At 44.2% G+C, this 19,029-nt stretch overlaps 1 long non-coding RNA gene across 1 annotated transcript in view; it reads right to left on the reverse strand.

Moving 5' to 3' along the window:
- Positions 1 to 1,726: 1,726 nt before the first annotated feature.
- Positions 1,727 to 19,029, reverse strand: part of LOC117201900 (uncharacterized) — a 28,509-nt gene continuing 11,206 nt past the window's right edge. Inside the window, exons 3-5 of the long non-coding RNA XR_007477983.1 lie at positions 7,906 to 8,047; positions 5,511 to 5,590; positions 1,727 to 5,234 (exon numbers count right to left, since the gene is read on the reverse strand). This is a non-coding gene — a long non-coding RNA (uncharacterized LOC117201900). The remainder of the gene's footprint in view (positions 5,235 to 5,510; positions 5,591 to 7,905; positions 8,048 to 19,029) is intronic.

The raw sequence follows: 19,029 nt of genomic DNA on the forward strand, positions 1-19,029 counted from the left end.
CAGTACACTTTACTTTTCCTCTTTTTCAAGGTCAGTTTGATTAGGTTTTCAGCCAATTGTAACCAGAAGTGTTCTGCTACACCTGTTTCACTGAATGGCAGCAGCACTTAACCAAATAAGCCAGAAGCCTGGGGTTCACATTTAGATTCACTCCCCACATCCAAGAAGGCTCAGTCCTGGGCCATCTCTTTAGTTTCCTCCCTGCATCCCATTGCTGTCGCCTCAGGTCAAACCTATGTCCTCTCTTGCCTGAGCCATGGAATAAACAACCCATTGAGTGGCCTCCCTTTCAGCCTCAGTGTCTCAATTTTTCCTTCCCACTTGGCAGAGTTGTCTTTCTAAAAGCTAATCTGACTATGGCACGGTATTCAACCACTCCCCAAGCTCTGTTCGTTCACGTAAAGAATGACCTGGTCCCAGCCTGCTGCCAGTGGCCTGGGCAGAGTGGGTGTGACAGCATGAGGTTGCCAGAGCTGGCCTTTGGGGCCTCCTTCCCTCTTCTTGGTGCCATCCCACCCTGGCACCATCAGCTGAGTGTGGCACAGAACTGCTCAGATGGGCCAGGCCCACAAAACCAGTGGAACTTAAAGGTCTGAGGGAGCAGCCGGGAGGTCAGGCCCCTGCTGCCCAGCTTCATAGAACCAGATCTCTGACCTGTGCCCAGGACTCTGGGTGCCAGGCTTCCCCTCTTCACTTACCCATCCAGCTTTACCGCCCAACCAGCCCCTGGCTACTCGAAGCGTGAGCCATGGACCAGCAGCCCTGGCATTGGCTGGGAGTATATTAGAAATGCAGACTCTCAGGCCCCAGCCCAGACCTACCGAACCAGAATCTGTATGTTAATACTCTCACTGGGTGATTCTCAGGCACACTGAAGTCTGGACAGTCATTAAGCCTCCCTCCAGGTCATTCCCTGGGCCTCAGGACTGGGACAGAACAGCAGTGAGGTGTAGACAGAGGCATAGAGCTGGAAAAATCCAGCTTCCTTATCCCTCATCCCTGGGGATGTTTGTGCACCTACACTGGGGCCGTGGGATCTTAGAGTGGGCAGGGACCCTGGAGGTTCCCAGTGACCAGCCCACTGAATCTTGCTTGGATCACAGACACCTTTGAGAATCTCAAGGAAGCTATGGCCCCCATCTTTAGGAGAGCATGCATGTGTATGCACGTGGCTGCCCTGCACACAATCACAGCTGACGGCACACGCCCACAGGAGCCTCCAGGTAAAAACTTCTGCCTTAGAAGAATCCTTTCTGTAGCATCTCCAGCCTTGTTGAGAGCCCTGCAGGCTCTCACCACCTGCCACACCTGCATTCCACTCTGGTTACCCCCTTTTCTTGGAACTGGTTATGCCTCCCAGTGACTTCTTTCCACTGCCTTGTCCTGCTCTGCAGAGTCACGCAGAGGAGGTCACTTAGTCCTCCTCATGACAGGGATGAGAAGATAAGGAATTACATCTACCAGAGTTTGCCCTTCTCCACAATGTTCAGCTGTGGTTCTTTCCATATAGGATGGGACATCCAGACGCTTCCCAGCCCATCTTGGCCCCAGACATCCTCTGTTTCTCAGTGTTCCCATTAAGGGCTGGTCCCCAGAACACAGCGTTCCAGGTGCAGCCTGACCAGCCTGGGGAAAGCTGACCACTCCCCCATTTGTTCTGAACACTAGCTCTGGGGACAGACATACAGCAGCAGATACACTGAGCTGGGGTTCAACTCAGACCCCCAGATCTCTCGTAAACACCTGCGTGATCTCAGCTTCCTTTTGTTGTAGGAAAAAACGGGGTGCAAGCGGAGGGTCACATCCCAGGTCTCGAGTGAGTCCCTGGGGTGGGCCACCAAGTGAGGGTCTTGGCTTTGAGTAGGAAAGAATTCAAGAGCGAGCCATAGTAAAGTGAAAGCAGGTTTATTCAGGGAGATACACACTCCCTGAATGCTCAGAGCGTGGGTCATCTCAGAAGGCAAGAGCGGCCCTGAGAGGTACACATTCCATATACAGAATGTGGTATGTCTCAAAAGGTGAGACTGGCACTGAGGTGTGGGTGTGGTTCGTTTTTATGGGCTGGGTAATTTCATAGGCTAATGAGTGGGAGGAATATTCTAACTATCTTGGAGAAGGGGCAGGGATTTCCAGGAGTTGGGGCACTGCCCACTTTTTGACCTTTTATGGTCAGCCTCGGAACTGTCATGGCGCCTGTGGGCATGTCATTTACATATGCCAATGTATTACAATGAGCGCATAGTGAGGCTTAAGGTCTGCTGGGAGTCGAGTCTTCCACCAACTTGGAGCTAAATAGGTTCTAACCAGTTTTTGTGGTATCCTGTTCTTAATGGTTGTGTCATTCTTTTAATGGTTGTGCCCTGCCCCTTTCCTTCCTGTCTCACTTTCTCTCTTTCTAGCATTTGGGAGAGTCTAAATTGAAATCCCAGGTTAGACCACACATTCAGGTTTCTGTCCTGTTCCTTAACTGCCCTCAGTGCCCTTGCCCAAAGGCATTTCCACCCCCCACCACACCCCACCAGCCTCAGTTTCCTCACAGGTTTGTTGGGATGGTCAAATATGTAATGAAAATACTGGGGCTTTGAAATATGGGATTTTTAAAAATCAATTTATACTTTATTTTTGGCTGCGTTGGGTCTTCGTTGCTGCGTGTGGGCTTTCTCTAGTTGCGGCGAGCGGGGGCTTCTCTGTTGCGGTGCACGGGCTTCTCATTTCGGTGGCTTCTCTTGTTTGGAAAATGGGCTCTAGGTGCGCGGGCTTCAGTAGCTGTGGCACGTGGGCTCAGTAGTTGTGGCTCGCAGGCTCTAGAGCACAGGCTCAGTAGTTGTGGTGCACGGGCTTAGTTGCTCCGCAGCACATGGGATCTTCCCAGACCAGGGCTCAAAGCCGTGTCCCCTGCATTGGCAGGCAGATTCTTAACTACTGTGCCACCAGGGAAGTCCCTGAAATATGTTTTTTAAAGTTTCTGTTACTTGGTATTTTGGAAAAGATTTCTGGTTGTTTCCAAAATCCATTTCCCCTTTCTTTCATAGGAATAGAACCTTAGCACACAGACGCTCAGCTTAAGACCATAAATCCTGGCCTGCCCTGTGTTAAGTGTGGCCCTGGGAGGTGAGGGGAGCGATGCACTCAAAATGCAGTCATGCTCTTCAACGGAGAGTGTGTCTTTCCTTGCCCTCTGCCCCTGCCCTGGCTGTGGACCTGGTGGTGTGCCATTTTGGAGCACAAGTATGAGTACAACACCCCTGGAATGGCAGAGCAACAAGATGGAAGGTGTCTGGGCCTGTGATGACTTCAAAGAGCAGCCTCCTCAGACTCGGGACGACTTTTATGTGAGTGAGAAATGAACTCCTATCTTCTTTAAGCCACTGTTATTTGTGGTGCTCAGCTCAACCTTATTCCAGCCTGATGAATGAATTTTCTTGAGGCGTGTTAATTCTAAGAGGCAGGTGTTGGCTTCAAATCAATAGGGAAGAGTTAGGGACTTGCAAATACCCTGAAGAAACCTGTATTTCCCCCTTTCTTTCTACTTTTTTCCTTCCTTTCTTCCATTTCTCTCCCCCCCCATCCAGTTCTCCAACATTTAGTGGGTTATTCTTCTGTACCAGGCCCTCTACTTGGCACTGTGGTTATGAGATGATTAAGGCACAGTATCCGCCGAAGCCTAGCAGGGAGACAGATATAATGACTAATTGTCCTCCAAGTCCAAGTCACAAGATTACTGTGAAGGTGTGTACAGGGTGATGGGTGAACCCAGCCACCACTTTGCCTTGGCAGGTGGGAAGCAGGGGGCCTGAGTTGGTCCATGAGGGTTGAGTTGAGGTTCTCTAGAAAAAGAAGGACTTGCTTTGCTGTTACTGCCTTGTGAGAGATCAACTTCCTTCTGACAAGCCCTGAGCAAGGAAGAGACAACTGCTTTGCAAACAAACACCTCATGTATTATTTCCTCTGTTCTCCTCACATATTTCATCTCCTCCCCTGAATGATATGCCTCCCTGTGTCACTTAATTTCCACAGGAAACTGGAAAAAGCAACATCTGTCTAAATTTCCCCTAACTTGCTCCAGATTTCCAGGGTCAGAATGTGGACCCTGGGAGACACGGTCTCCGTGGGGTCAGAGGTGACAGCCCCAGAACTGGTGGACTCCCGCCGAGCCCCTGTGGCAGCCGGGCCGCCCCGGCGCCAGTTCCCTGTGCAATACAGATGTTCTGCTCGGCAAGGCTTTCACTGGGAGCATAATCAGTGGCTGAGGGGGCCCGTGGAGAGGGGAGTGCAGGCCTCGTTCCCACGGGCTCCTGCCCAACGTGGTTCCTGAGTTTTCTGTTCCTGGGAGAGCGGGTGGCCAGCAAATGCTCCAGCTCCCACACCAGTTGCTCCAAGGAAGCAACTTCCTCACATGGCCCCAGGCTGCCCCCAGCCATGGGGACATTGTTTTGTTCACAGCCCAGTGGTAATGGCATTTATTTAGGGGACACTTTCTCTTCTGCTACCCACAAGGAAGCAGCTCTGAGCAGGGGAAGGAGCAGAGATGAGCCTCTAGGGATCAGGTTACAGCCCTTGAAAAGCCACCTTCTCTCTGAGTCTCAGTCTCCTTACCTGTAAAAGAAAATGGGTTGGTCAAGGTGGCATCCAAGGGCAATGCATGGTGAAGGTGTGAATTTTGGAGGCCAGCAGAATCCCACCTGTGCCACTTGCTGCGCTCGTGGTCCTGCCTGGGTGGCCTTGCACCTCGCCAGCCTTGGTTTCCTCATCTGTGCATTGGGGAGGTGGGACCAGGGCACCTCAAAGGGTCCTCAGGGCTTCATAATGATGGGAGCGTCTGCCTTTCATAAGGAAGCTGAGGAAAAGGGTTTTATTCTCTCCTAATGGCAGAATATTTCTAATTCTGTGCCTGGTGAAGATAAGCAGGGTCATCTCAAAAGAACTGGCCTCCATGAGTTCCCCTTCTGCCCTCTGCCCCCCACCCATGAGTCTCTGCAGATCAAAACACTATTTTTCTAAAGCAAGAATCAGATGACTCTTTGGGGCCTCCTCCCAGGTCTTGTAGGATCCAGCCCTCAGACACCGCCCACACTGCTCTGCCCTCTCACTTTCTCTGGCCCCTTTCAGGCCCTTAAGTGGTCCAGCTGCAACCTCCTTTGGCCCTGGCCCCAGTAGTGGTGCCAAGGGGTGGCTGGGGGTAGCTCCTCCAGAGTCTTCCTCTGCTCCTCCAAGGCCACTCCAAAATCCTTTATCTAGGTAAAAACAGGGTGCTGTTGGTACAGGACCATGCCACATTCCCCAGGTTGCCCTTTCAAGATGCCGCCCCCCCAGCAGGCTGCCACTACAGCGTTTTCTCTGCCTGGAGCACTCCTCCCCCTCTTTCAGATCTTAGCGTCGCCCATCACTCCCTCCAAGTGGCATTCATGCACATCCTGCTGGTCCCCCCTCGCTCTCCTCTCTCATAGCACCTGGTCCTTTTCTTCAGAGAACTCATCGCATTTGTAACTACACAGGTATCTTGTACTTACCTGCTCAATGCCTGACTCTTCCACTGAATAATAAATTCCAGGAGGACAGGGATCATGCAGGTCTTGCCATACAGTTGACCCTTGAACATGAGGTAGGGGGCGGTTAAGGGAGCCCATTCCCTCTGGGGTCGAACATCAGAGTAAAACTTTACAGTCAGCTCTGGAGTTCCACATCCTCAGATTCAACCCACCATGGATTGTGTAGTTGTGTAGTATTTATAGAAAAAAATCTGCATATAAGTGGACCTGCAAAGTTCAAACCCATGCTGTGCAGCGGTCAACTGTATTCCCATTGCCTAATACAGTGCCAGTAAATAGTTGACTCTCAATAAACAATTGATGAATGAGTGAATGAATGAATCGCCCAGAGAATCTAGAACTTGGTGGCAAAATGATGACAATGGGAAGGCAAATGGTTGCAAGTGATGCTGTGGTACCTGCAGGCTTGAGGCACTAGGCTTTGGCACCAACACTGTGGGTACAGTCCTGGCCTTGACACTTGGGTCTCTGGGAGGGCAAAGTCATTTTTCCTCTCAGCCCCAGGGAGAAGAGTGTCTTGAGAAAGATAGGAAGGTCCCCGGTGTTGAAATGTTTCTGAGAGGTGCAGGGAGGAAGCAAAAGTCTGAGACATGTCTATTGATTCCGCCACAGGTTGTGGTGACCTTGACAAGAACAGTTGCAAAGGATTGAGGAGTCAGAAACTAGACTGCTGGGGAGTTAGCAGGAGGTGAGGAAGTAGAGACTGTGACTTAATGACTATTTCTAGACATTAGAACAGGAATGGGAAGAGAGGTGACATTAGCTATTTCTTATCACACAGGATCACATCAAAATCAATTTGGAAAAGTTTCTGAATAGTAAAAATGATTCATTTCCTGGATGGCTAGCAAAATATGATGCCTCAACTCCTTGTCTTACTTCTCTCAGAAAAGTAGGATGTCAGAGTTGAAGGGATCTCAAAGGCCGGATGTTCCAACACAATCCTCTCATTTGGTAGATGAGGCGCCTGAGACCCAGAGAGGGGCAGGGACTTGCCCAACGTCACACAGCAGTTGAGGGTCAGAGCCAGATTTTAAACCCAGGCTTCTGTAGGCCCAGGCTGAGGTTCTTTTTCATATTTCATGTCTTTCTTTCCTCTGTCCTTTCCAAACAGTCTTTATTGGCTCCAGGAAATGGGGAGGATAGTTATTTTTAGTTTATTCAAAATGAATAAAATGGGTAATTTTTTTTCCCATATATCAGATCCAAAGTATGTCTTATGTAAGAGCTAAATGGGATGAGAAATGGTTCCACAGTGAGAACAAAGATTCCTTTGAATATTAAAAGCTCCAGAGTGAACTCCAAATGGGCCCAAATGACTGGGACCAGCTCCTAGCCTAGCTGACTACAGAAGGCTGTGCAGGGCCGTGCATGTGTGTGTGTGTGTGTGCGTGTGCGTGTGTGTGTGTATGTGTGTGGTAGCAGGCTCCATCTGTGGGGTGTGATTGCCTGAGCACCAGGACGAGCACCACAAACCTCCTCAATACCTCTTTATTATTATGATTATTTAAAAAATATTTTTAGAGCAGTTTTAGATTCACAGCATAATTGAGCAGAAGGTACAGAGATATTTCCCATATACCCTCTGCCCCTACACATGCACAGCCTCCCTCACTGTCAGCACCCAGCACCAGAGTTATGCGTTTGGCCCTTGAACAACATGGGTTTGAACTACATGGGTCTACTTATGTGTGGATTTTTTCAATAGTACATACTATAGTACTATAGGATCACCAGATATGGAACCACAGATAACAGAGGAAACTTGGAGATGGAGGGCTGACTATAAGTTATACTCGGATTTTCAAATATGCACAGGGTCAGCGCCCCTAACCCCTCTGTTGTTCAACGGTCAACTGTATATTTGTTGCAATGGAAGAACGTACCCTGACACATCATTATCACCCAGAGTCCATAGTTTACATTAGGGTTCACTCTTAGTGGTATATGTTCTAGGGGTTTTGACAAATGTATAATAATGTGACCCTGCACCTTCTCAATACCTCTTTATTATTATTATGGTAAAATACACAAAAAAATTTACCATCCTAACCATTTTTAAGGGTACAGTTCAATGGCATTATTCACATTGTTGTGCAGACATCACCACTATTCATCTCCAAAACTCTTCTCATCTTGCAAAACTGAAACTCTATACCCATCAAATGCTAGCTCTCCATTATCCGCAGCCCCTGGCAACCCCCATTCTGCTTTCTGTCTCCGTGACCTTGACACTTGAGCTCTGTCACGGAAGTGGAATCCTACAGTATTTGTCCTTTTGTGTCTGGCTTGCTTCACTTTAGTCCCTCTCTGCATGTGCTCCCTGCCCCCCAATTCCACCGTTAGAAAGCCTTACCTCTGGCAGAGGATTTGATTCTCTGCTGAGGAGGGGCACATGCCCTGGGAAGAAAACACTTCAGGCGTTACTGGCACTTTTTCTTTAATGCCAATCAGTGGATGATTTCTTGAGAGCAGGTTTCGATGGGGGTAGGGTGACCCTGGTTGAAAGCAGTAGGTGAATAAGAGGGAGAGACATTAATGACAGAGAAAAAAGTTTTCCTGCCTGAAACAAAATGTTGTTAGGATGATTATAAATGAACCTGTATAATTGTTTTTATAACATAGCCACCACCTAAATTTATGTCTCTGGGTCTGTTGGCCTCATGTCTTGCTCTGACTTAATTCCTTGGGGTGTCATGGCTGAGGCGCCCTCTAATGGCTGCTAGTGATAATCACCATAATACCTTTGTGTTTGGTTGCAGTCTATAAATTAGCACACATTTTTTAAAATTTATTTTTTGATTGAAGTATAGTTGATTTACAATGTTGTGTTAGTTTCAGCTATACAGCAAAGTGATGCAGTTATATATGTATATATGTATTATATATATATTCTTTTTCAGATTCTTTACCACTGTTTGTTATTACAAGATATTGAATATAGTTACCTGTGCTATACAGTAGGTCCTTGCTGTTTATCTATTTTTTAATTTCTATCCATTTATTTGATCAAAATGGCAGTGGCGTGAAGTAGTTAGAATAGGACTTATTGTCTCTATTTTTCAGGTGGGGAAACTGAGGCTCAGTGGGGTAGAGGGACCTTCTCTATTTGTTGGTAGAACTGGATCAAGAACCCAAGTCTTTAGTCCAGGGCTCTTCTCATGGCTCCACATTTTGCTGGCATTTATTAACCTAAAAATGTCTAAGGATAACTGTTATTTGCAAACGCATGGTCCTCTCCCCACTCCCACCCCCAGCCTTCCACTTGACCCAGTCCTTCTCCAAGAATGATGCGTCACCATACAGATGCTCAAATTAGAAATCCAGGCGTTGTCCTTGATATTTCCCTCTCTCTTGCACCATATCCAATCTTCAGTTAAATACTGTGGTTTTTAATTCCTAAATATGTTTTTAGTATACCCACTTCTCTGCAGTTCTGAACTCCCATAGTCTAGGCCTCTATCTCTCACCTGGAGTTGGCCCTTTATATTGTTATTGCTGTCCTTTCTGCTCACCTGTTCCTCTGCGATTTCTTGGGAAATGTGGATTTGAACAATGTTAATCAGGTTTCTATGTTATAGGATTTCTCTTTGGTATGACAATCATGGTCACAGTGACTCTTCAGGGTGAGGGATCAAGCATTTTGCAAGCCCCAGACTTTCTTGGTCATTCCTGGACTCCTGCAGTCCATTCTCCCAACTGAAGCCAAAGAGTTTTCTGCTAACTGCAATCTTGATCGTGCTGCCTGCCCTTCCCATACCTCTCCTGCGACCCTGGCCTTTCTGCTTCTCTGACATGTGTAGGACACACCGTCAGTGCCCCACGCAGACCCCTTCTCCAGTCTCCTGCATCCGTCTCCAGCTGCAGCAGCAGCGCTGACTGCTGACACCACAGCTGCCTCTTCTGGGGAGCCACCTACCAGGGAGGTCACATTCCCCCACCCTCCACAAGCATCTCCTAACCATGATCTGGGTGGGTTCACAAAAGGCCTCCCACCCTGACCTCGAGGAGAGAAACTTTGCTGTGCAATTTATGCTCCCGAGCCAGCTGTGGATCAGGAACCAGTTAGACTTTACCGGAGAGCACCTCCACGTTCTTGTTCTGCTTCCCTCACTCCTTGTAGGTTTTTCCTGTCCAGCACTCCCTGGATACTTCCCTCTGTCAGCCTCCACCCTTCAGGAGCCCTCCCTAAGACACCAGCCGCCCCTCAGCCACCAGATGGGTCCTCGCACACTGTCCCTCACTCCCGTGCCTCATTCTCTCATAAAGCAGGTCTGTCTCCCCTATGGCGCTACCAGTTCCACCAGGGACCATGTATGTTTCTGTCCACAGTTCCATCGCCCATGCCTGGGAGGTGCTCAAGATTTGCCAAATGAAGTTAGAAAGCATCATAGATATCCAGAATGCCAATGAGAAATATTCATAAAATATGGCAGGCAGCAAGTTAACATCTAGAATATATTAAAACTTTTACCAATAAGAAGAGACAAATGTATTAATACAAGAAAAGAGCATGATCGGACAATTCATGCACACAGGTGGAGATGATTGCTACATCCATGGGAAAATATGTTAATCAGAAAATAGCAAATTAAAACAATAGTTGAAAGAACACTTTTTGACTACTGTGTTACCCAAGGTTGATTCTTAAAAGAGCATCATGCTGATGAGGGGAGGAGGAACCAGGCATTCTCATACATGGCTAGTGGGAAGATAAGTTGGTACCATGTTAGAATATAGCTCCCTAGGGCAGAAAGTTTGTCTCATTCTCTGTGGTCTCTCCAGTGGCCAGAACCATGCTTGGCACTGGGCACCAAATTAATATTTGTTGAGCAAATAGAAGGCAATTTGGCAATATCTATCAAGAACCTTAAGTTCTTCATACCCCTTGGTTTAGTAATTTTACTTCAAAAAGAGACCCTTAGAGAGTAGGACAAAGATATTTGTATCAAGACATTTTACACATTCATTTATAAAATCAGAAGACTGGAAACAGCCTGAGTGTCCACAGCTTGATGACTAGTTAAATTAATTATGGCACATCCATGCTGATCAGTCTGATATAAATGATAAAAATGATGTATTTGAAGAATACTATGTATGTAGGATTAAGCTACTGACAAATGCTAAATGAAAAAATAATATAAAATTCTATATACAGTGTGACCTCAATTTTTGTTACCAAAAAAAAAAACCTGAGTTGTTAATGGTGGGTTATAGTGATTTTTATTTCTTTGTTTTTCTCCTTATTTTCCAAAATTTCAACAGTGAATATGTATTACTTTTATAGTCAGAAAAAAAAGCTTTGAAAAAGGGATCGTGGTTAATAACAAAATTGTGGGCATCCAGGAAAAGTAGAAATGACTAGTCATCTTATTTTTCCCATTAATACTTCATAACAGATGATTTTATGATGGGTTAGGGAACATAGCCCCGATTGAATTAGTCTGGTTTTACTTAGACAACAATGAGAAGTAAATTTCATGCTGTTGGAGACACTTGGTATTGTTGTCATGTTCTTAGTATATATTTTTCCATGACCTGGAGAATCTTAAAAATATTGGCTCCACTTTTTAAAAGAATTTTGCAACTTGTGTGACTGGAATTGATTTCTCCTGTGGCTCCTCGGATCTGTAAAAGGCATCAGAAGGCCACACGCTTGTTGACCTTTATTCTTTGCCTTGGCTAGAGAATTTCCCTATGGCTGGCTCAAGGTTTTCAAGAGGAAGGCAATTAAATGACCTAGCACAATTGCCTGCATTCTCAGCCCTGACCTTATCTTGATTAGGAGGAAGTGGATAGCTAGTTGTTCTAAATTTAGAGAATAGAAGAGAGCCAGATGTTTGAGACTGTCACGGTGGAGGAAGCCTTAACCCTTTAGGGCGTTTGTCCCACTCACCACTTCTCAGATATCTGTTTGTGCCCATCTTGACACAGAACAAAGGAGTTTTGATTTCCATTTTCCCCTTCCCCAAAATGTTTTCCTGGCTTCTAAGTCCATGGCAAACCTCATGCTAAGTATTGAAAGGACTCAGACCACATCTGCTAGCTTATTATTATTATTATTAGTTTTGGCCACATAGCACAGATTGTGGGATCTTAGTTTCCCGACCAGGGATTGAACCCAGGCCCTCGCAATGAAATTTCCGAGTCCTACCCACTGGACTGCTAGGGAATTCGCCTGTTGGCTTATGTTAAACCTTCATCATCTCTAAGATCAAGTCCAGGATTCAGAGCCTGGTAGTCAAGGCTCTTTACCACCTGGCCGCTCCCTCCTTCTCCTACCATTCTCACTACAGTGAGAGAACAGCATTTAAGAGAGCAGACTACAGGCAGTTGACACAGATTTGGCCCCTAGGGTAGTGGGGAGACAGACATGAAGAAGGAGAGTACATTCATCTGAGAGAGATCTGGGTTTGAAGACCAGATACGCCTCTTACTAGCTGTGTGATCTTGGGCAAGTTATTTCACGCCTCTGTGTTTAGTCATTTCCTATTAAAGGGGGATAATAATAATGATATTAACAATAATGATAATATCAAATCCATAAGGTTTATATGAGCCTTATTATCATCATCACTGCATATAAGTAAAGCACTCAGTACAATGCCTCCCATATAGTTAGTACCTAATACACATTAATTCTTCTTTTCTCTTACTCATTCACTTGGAAAAGGTTTGCCGAGTTCTGAGTAGGTGCTGGAAATTCAGAAGGGGATAATGCACAGCTTGACCCCAAGAAATCCGTATTTTAGTGATGGAGACTCAGTGGGAACAGGCCAACATAACCCAGCTCCAGATATCACATTCCAGAAACCCTGGTCTCCTTCCCTTTCCCAAACACACCATGCACCCTTATACTTTGTGCCTTTGCTCACCTGTTCCTTGTGTCAGAAAAGCTTCCCCTCCCTCCTCTGCCATTTGAAGACTTTCAAGATGCAGCTTAGATGGCATCAACATCGTGAAGCCTTCCTGACACCCAAATTATGACCTCGCCTTTGTGTCCACGGTGCCCTGCACAAACTTTCTGACTCTAGCCTTCCCCTTCTGTCAGGGCTGGTCAAATAGGAACGTCTCCCAATAGACTGGGAGCCTCTTGAAGGCGAGTATATGCTTGACCCATTTCCATGTCTGAACGTCAGCACAGGGCCAGGCACACTGTAGATGTTTAAGAAGTGTTTATTGGTTAAATGAGTGAATGAATGAATTAAAGGGCACCTGACATCATAGGAGAAACTGCTGCATTGACAGGGGAGACGAGGAGGAAGGATGCTTCCTTTCTGCTACAGTATTTTATCTGCTCTGCAGATAGTTGGGTCCCTCCTACTAATTCCATCTATGGACAAGGATAAGTTTACTTAGTCATAGGAAACTTGGAGAAGGTCCATGTCCTCAGCAGTGTCTGCCTGAGGAAGCTGTCCTGAGTGTGGCTTTCAAATTTCAGACATTGTCAGGAGCATCCTGAAAGGGTTAAGACCTTGTCCTGTTGCTGGTCTTGTGCCATTCCATTCTCTTTTCACTGTGTGGGAGACTATTTAATTGGAAGTGCAGTTGCTAAGGCCAATAGTGCAACAGAAATAATTGGGTGTACAACCACATGTGCTTTCAGGACTGGGACACAGAAATTTAATTTAATTCTAGTTTCCTCTATTTGTTGGGTAATCTAGGGATGACTCCTTCTCCTTTCTGGACCTCATCTATTAAATAGTGATTGTAGGAGGCGAGAGTTAGGGTGGTGAGACATTACTCTCTAAGGTTCCTTCCGGCTCTGATAAACCATGTCTGTAACTTACATGTTATCAGGTTGACCAAAAGCCCACTGACACTGAGTTGCTGGAAAGTGATGTGGATGGAGTTCTGGGAGAGTGTCCCAGTCCTTGTGAGTTCATGGCCATGGTTTAGGAACCAAAAGCTCAGAAATGCTCTGAAACCACAGATGGCCAAATCCACCCACTGGAAGTTCAGTACATACTTGCTCAAATTTGTAAACTAAAACCAGAATTTTTTGAGTTGTTGGGAGTATGCACGGCTAGATATAACCTGGTAGTGGGTGTGTGGGTTGGCTCATCCTAATGCGGGAGGCCTTCTCTGGGGCCAGTGCCGTCAAGTGAGGAGGCATCTCCCTGGCTAGCCCACCCTGGACATCAGGATGTAAACATCCCTATAGTGAGTCTTATTCAAGCACCAGGTGTTAATGATACCCTAAGGGAATTCTTTTAACTCACTATGTTATAGAGGCAACAACAGGGTCAGTTGAGAACTGAACCCACTGTCGGCTGTGAATTGCAGTATACACTTTTTAAAAAACTTGAGATATAATTCACATACCATAAAATTTACCTCTTTAAAGTGTACAGTTCAGTGGTTTTTAGTATATTCACAAAGTTATGTAACCATCACCACTAATTCCAGACTATTTCACCACCCAAAAAGAAACCCCATATACATTAGCAGTCACACCCCATTCCCCTCTCCCCTTAGTCCTCAGCAACTGCTAATCTGCGTTCTGTCTCTATGGATTTGCTTATTCTGGACTTTTCATAAAAAAGGAATTTTATGACATGTGACCTATCATGTCTGACTGCTTTCATTTTAGCATAATGTTTTTGAGGTTCATCCATGTTGACTGTATACTTTTTGAACAAGTAAAATCTATATATGCATATCATCTTTCAGCTAGCATAGAGGCAAAACTATAGTTAGAGTTTGGTGAGATCTACCAGCCCATCTTCATAGATAAAGAACCAGGCTAGCTAGGTCCTCCTTACTTTATTATTCCAGTTCCATTTTGGCCTTTTTAAAGAATTATGTATATAGATCTTTAAAATTGAGTCAAATTGGTTGATATTTTCAATTTTTGTTTTTTATTTGCTGGCAGGTTTAAGTATTTTCCCAACCTAAGATTATTTAAACATGTATATGTATTTTCTTGTCATAGTTTCATGGTTTCATTTTTTCATTTATAACTTTAATGCATCTGGAATTTGTGAATGGTGTGAGGTAGGCACCTAATTTTAAGTTTTCCCATATGGTTAGCAAGTTGTACCACCAGACATCATTTTCTAATGATTTGGAAACAATAGCATTAGCTTCTGCTACTTTTTATATATACTTGGGACTGTTTAGGAGCTTTCTTTTCTGCACTAATCTGTCTTTTCTTCAGCTGCTAGCATACTGTTAAATTTCTTGCCCTTTTATGATACAATTTAATATTTGTTAGGATGAGTTTATATTATCACTCGTTTTAAAGCATGCCTAGTTATTATCGTACATTTATTATTCTAGTTTAGCCTTATTTGTTAAAATGACATATTTATTTTGTGTAATGTGTATTGCTATGTTATCAAAAATGTTAAATTCTGCCTTAGAGAACAATAGAAACAAGCAGCTGTGTAATATATTACAGATAAAGTTAGTAAAGCATGTATGGGCTGAACATAGATGGGAAGGACAGAAGGACCAAGGAAGCACTAAATATTCATGAGGTCTGAGACATCAAATATGTGTGACAGCTATAGCAGAGCTACAATGTGAGAGCCACCTTGGTGATGACTGAGCAGAGAACAAGAAGGTCTGGGTCTCTGGAGTCCTAGAATTGCTGCTACACCAGCCTGGTCTGCTCCCTCCAACTTAGGCGAGAGTGGAAGACACTTCTATTTTGTTTAAGCCATGATTACATGAAACTGAACACACCCTCACTGATATCACCCCTAATTTCATTTTTGTATTTGGTTGTCTGGCTTAGGATTTGCAGAACAGTGTTAATAACACTGATGGGAATGGATATCCTTCTTGTTACTTATGTGAATGGAATGGCTCATTAAGCATCCCACTGGCTTTGATTTTACATAGAGTACATTTGTCACTTTAGGAAAATATTCTTCTCTCGATGATGATGATGATGATGGAATGTTGAATTTTCTCAAGTGATTTTTGTCACCTATCAAAAAAATTATGTGGTATTTCTGCTTTGCTATATTGATATGATGAATTAGACTAATACATTTTTCTAAAGTTGAAACATATATGCCACTTCAATTTTTTTCTCTATCTCCTCTGTTCTCTTCTTCTATATGTAGAAGCTGTATTGCAGCTCTTGGCTCTCCAACTTTTCTTTCACCATTTTTATCTCTTTAACCATTTCCTTTGAGTTCTGGGAGAATTGTTCATGTTTGCCTTCTGATTTCTTGCTCCTTAAAGTGTGGTCCAGGGACCAGTGCATCACCTGAGAATTTCTTAGAAATGCAAATTCTTGGGCCCCATCCCAGACCTACTGAATCAGAATCTGCATTTTAACAAGACTCTTAAGTGATTTGTGTGCACGCTGAAATTTGAGATGTGCTGTAAGATCGCCTTTTCCAAGTTTCAGACTTTCCCCACTTATTATAGTAGTTTGATGATTTTAGTGTAAATTTGAAAGGAGAAATTCAGTGTGAGGCTTTGGGTCACCATTTGGGACCAGAATCCACAGGCTCTTTGTGGCAAGATGTGGGGAAGGGCGGTCAGCTACTGTGTGTGATGACATGAAATGAAAATGACATCCCAAAGGTCATCAAAATCACCACCAGGCATCATTAGCCCAACAAGAAAGGATCCTTGTGTTGCATTTCTGAAGGGCAGTGTGTATCCCCTAGAGGGCTTTGCCCACACAGTTCTTTGACAAATTTATAAATGCCAAGTCGTATCCACATGTAAATCTCTTGCCCTGAGCTTATAGAAGAGGAAAGGAGGGGTTCCAAGAGACTGGTTTGGTGTCAGGCATGAATTTCCCTCTTTTCTTGGTGAGTAGAAGAAATTTCTACGGTCACTGATGTGCTTCAGGACCCCAGCATTGTGCCTGAGAGCTGCCTTGGAGGAGGTGGAGTATTCACAGACCTGAATTATATGAGTATTAGCATGTGGAAAGATTTCCCTTAATTTTTTTTTAGGAAAAAATTAATTGAATAATACCCAGTTCTCATCAGTCATGGCAGGATGGGCAGGAAAAGTCTTGGTAAGGCACAAAAAGCTATTGAAATGATTCTAAAGAACAAGAATCTTTAGGACAAATTGGCTCATTCTTTATTGCTGTCAAACCCTTTATTCCCTGGAGATGGTTGAAACAATACCAGCACATAACTCTCATTGTGGAATTAACAAACATCCTAGTTTTCTTAATGGTTTCATGAAGTTATTGTCTCAACAGGAAATTCTGGGCATTGTCACACATTCTTCTTGTTTATTAGTAGTAATAATAACTCTTTACATCATAAATGGGCTCTAACCTTATAAGGCTTTTCCCCACAAAGTAGGTCATTTGGTCTTTCCTGAGAATCCCATGAGACAGCAGGGTGAGTAGGCGTTAATGTGCCTATTTCATAAAAGAGGGAACTAAGGGTCCAAGGAATTAAAAAACTTTCTTAAAGGCATGATATACAGTAAATGGCAAACTCAGACCTCAGACTCCTGTTTTCTGGCTTCAGGGGAGATCTCTAAAGCACATATGGCCAAGTGTCTTTCATCCTTAAGCTTCCCCGTCTACTCAGTGATTTCTGCTTCTCTGCAGTGCCTGTACATATACGAAACATTGAGAACAATCTCCGTCCATGTGTAAAGTTCACTCTCTGCAGTTTTATGTTGAAATGTAATGTGTAACTTTAGTGAGGTTACAATCTTCAGATTAGATTCACATGGTCAGACATCTCTGGTTCTCTGTACACTGTTTAGATTTCCCCCACTTATGGCAGACCTTTGTTAAACTTCTGCTAAAGATCCACTCCAGTCCCAAAGAAGGTGAGATTCATTACAAATCAACAGGAACTGTTTATAAGTTATTTTTTTATTCCCTAAATTTGATTCATCTCAACTGATGGGAAGAGTAAAGTCATCTTATTTCTGCTCTTCTATAAACTATGCTTCTATTCCTCATCTTTCCATTAAAGAACTTACCAAATTTCCCTTATGTTCCATTTATTCTCCCTTCATGTGTTCTCTTTGCCTAGAATACCCTTCCCTTCTTCACTTCACCACATTCACCGTTCTTATCCTTAAAGGGACCCAGCTCAAAAGCTATTCCTTTGTGAAGCCTTTTCAAACCCAAAGTTAGACATACCTGTGCTCCTAAAAGCAATTTGAATGTACCTCTGCCATACCACGGACCTATCACAGTCTGAAATGTACTTAATTTAACTCCATATATACTGGAATTTCCACTAGATTTGAAGCCACTTTGGGGGCAGGAGTGACATCTTATTCCTCTTATATCCTCTGAATTTGGAACCTGACAACTGACAGGGATTCACTAAGGGTTGATCCATTTTCCTCCATCTGCTGGCTTTAGTGCACTGGGAATTCTTTTTGACCAGCTATCACTTTAGTTTTTACAGTCTAGGTGACAGGAAGGTCTTGAAGGAGGACTACTCAAACTGAGCACGAATGAGCTATAATAGCTGATCCTTTTAAAGGACAGGAGGTACACTAAACTTGATTAATCTTGGGTTCTGTTCCTTTATGTCTCCCAGGTTAGAGCCATTTTAGTGTAGAGTTCTTTTTATCAACATCCTTCATGATTTTGTCCAGGACCAGTCCACCTTGAGGGGTTCGGCATTTTCTTTGGTACTAGGGCATTTTTTCCAACTCCTTCACAATTAGGGAATTAATACTCAATAGTTCTCAACCTTGGCTGTACATTTTAATCACTTAGAGAGCTTTAAAAAACACTGATGTGAAATGTTCATGGAATTCCCTTAAGTCTTTTGCTGAGTACTAAGCTGTACATGCACAGAGTGAGACTCTGAGAGACTTGGCAGGAAACGGCTACTGGAGGGCTACGAGGTCAACAGAGATTTTGGTAGTCTCACAGCACTGACAGATACTGGATTCCTGACTAGCCATATTAGAGAGACATCACCAAATACTCTGGACATTCAGTTGAGACCCCAGAAAGGCTGTGCCTTTCTGTCTTTAAAATAAAGGCAACTGCCTGCCAGAAAAAAAAAAAAGAGAGACTCTTTAAAAGGAGATAATCTAGACTCTCAACATCATATCCACAATGTCCAGAAAACAAACAAAAATTACTGGAAACATGAAGAAGCTGGGAAACGTGCACAAAACTAGAAGAAAGAACAGTTAGCAAAAACAGGTTCAGAGGTGATAAGATGATGGAATTAATAGATAAGAACTTTAAAATAGCTATTATCAACATGTTCAGTAAAGGAAGAGATGGACATAATGAATGAACAGATGGGGGAATCTCTAACAGAGAAATGGAAACAAACAAGCAAAAAAACGGAATAGAAATTTTAGAACCAAAAAATGTAAGATCTGGGGACTTCCCTTGTGGTGCAGTGGCTAAGAATCTGCCTGCCAATGCAGGGGACACGGGTTAGAGCCCTGTTCCAGGAAGATCCCACATGCCACAGAGCAACTAAGCCCGTGCGCCACTGAGCCCGCACTCTAGAGCCCATGAGCCACAACTTCTGAGCCCGTGTGCCACAACTAC

The sequence above is a fragment of the Orcinus orca genome, chromosome 6, assembly GCF_937001465.1.
Source record: "Orcinus orca chromosome 6, mOrcOrc1.1, whole genome shotgun sequence".
Taxonomy (NCBI): Eukaryota; Metazoa; Chordata; class Mammalia; order Artiodactyla; family Delphinidae; genus Orcinus; species Orcinus orca.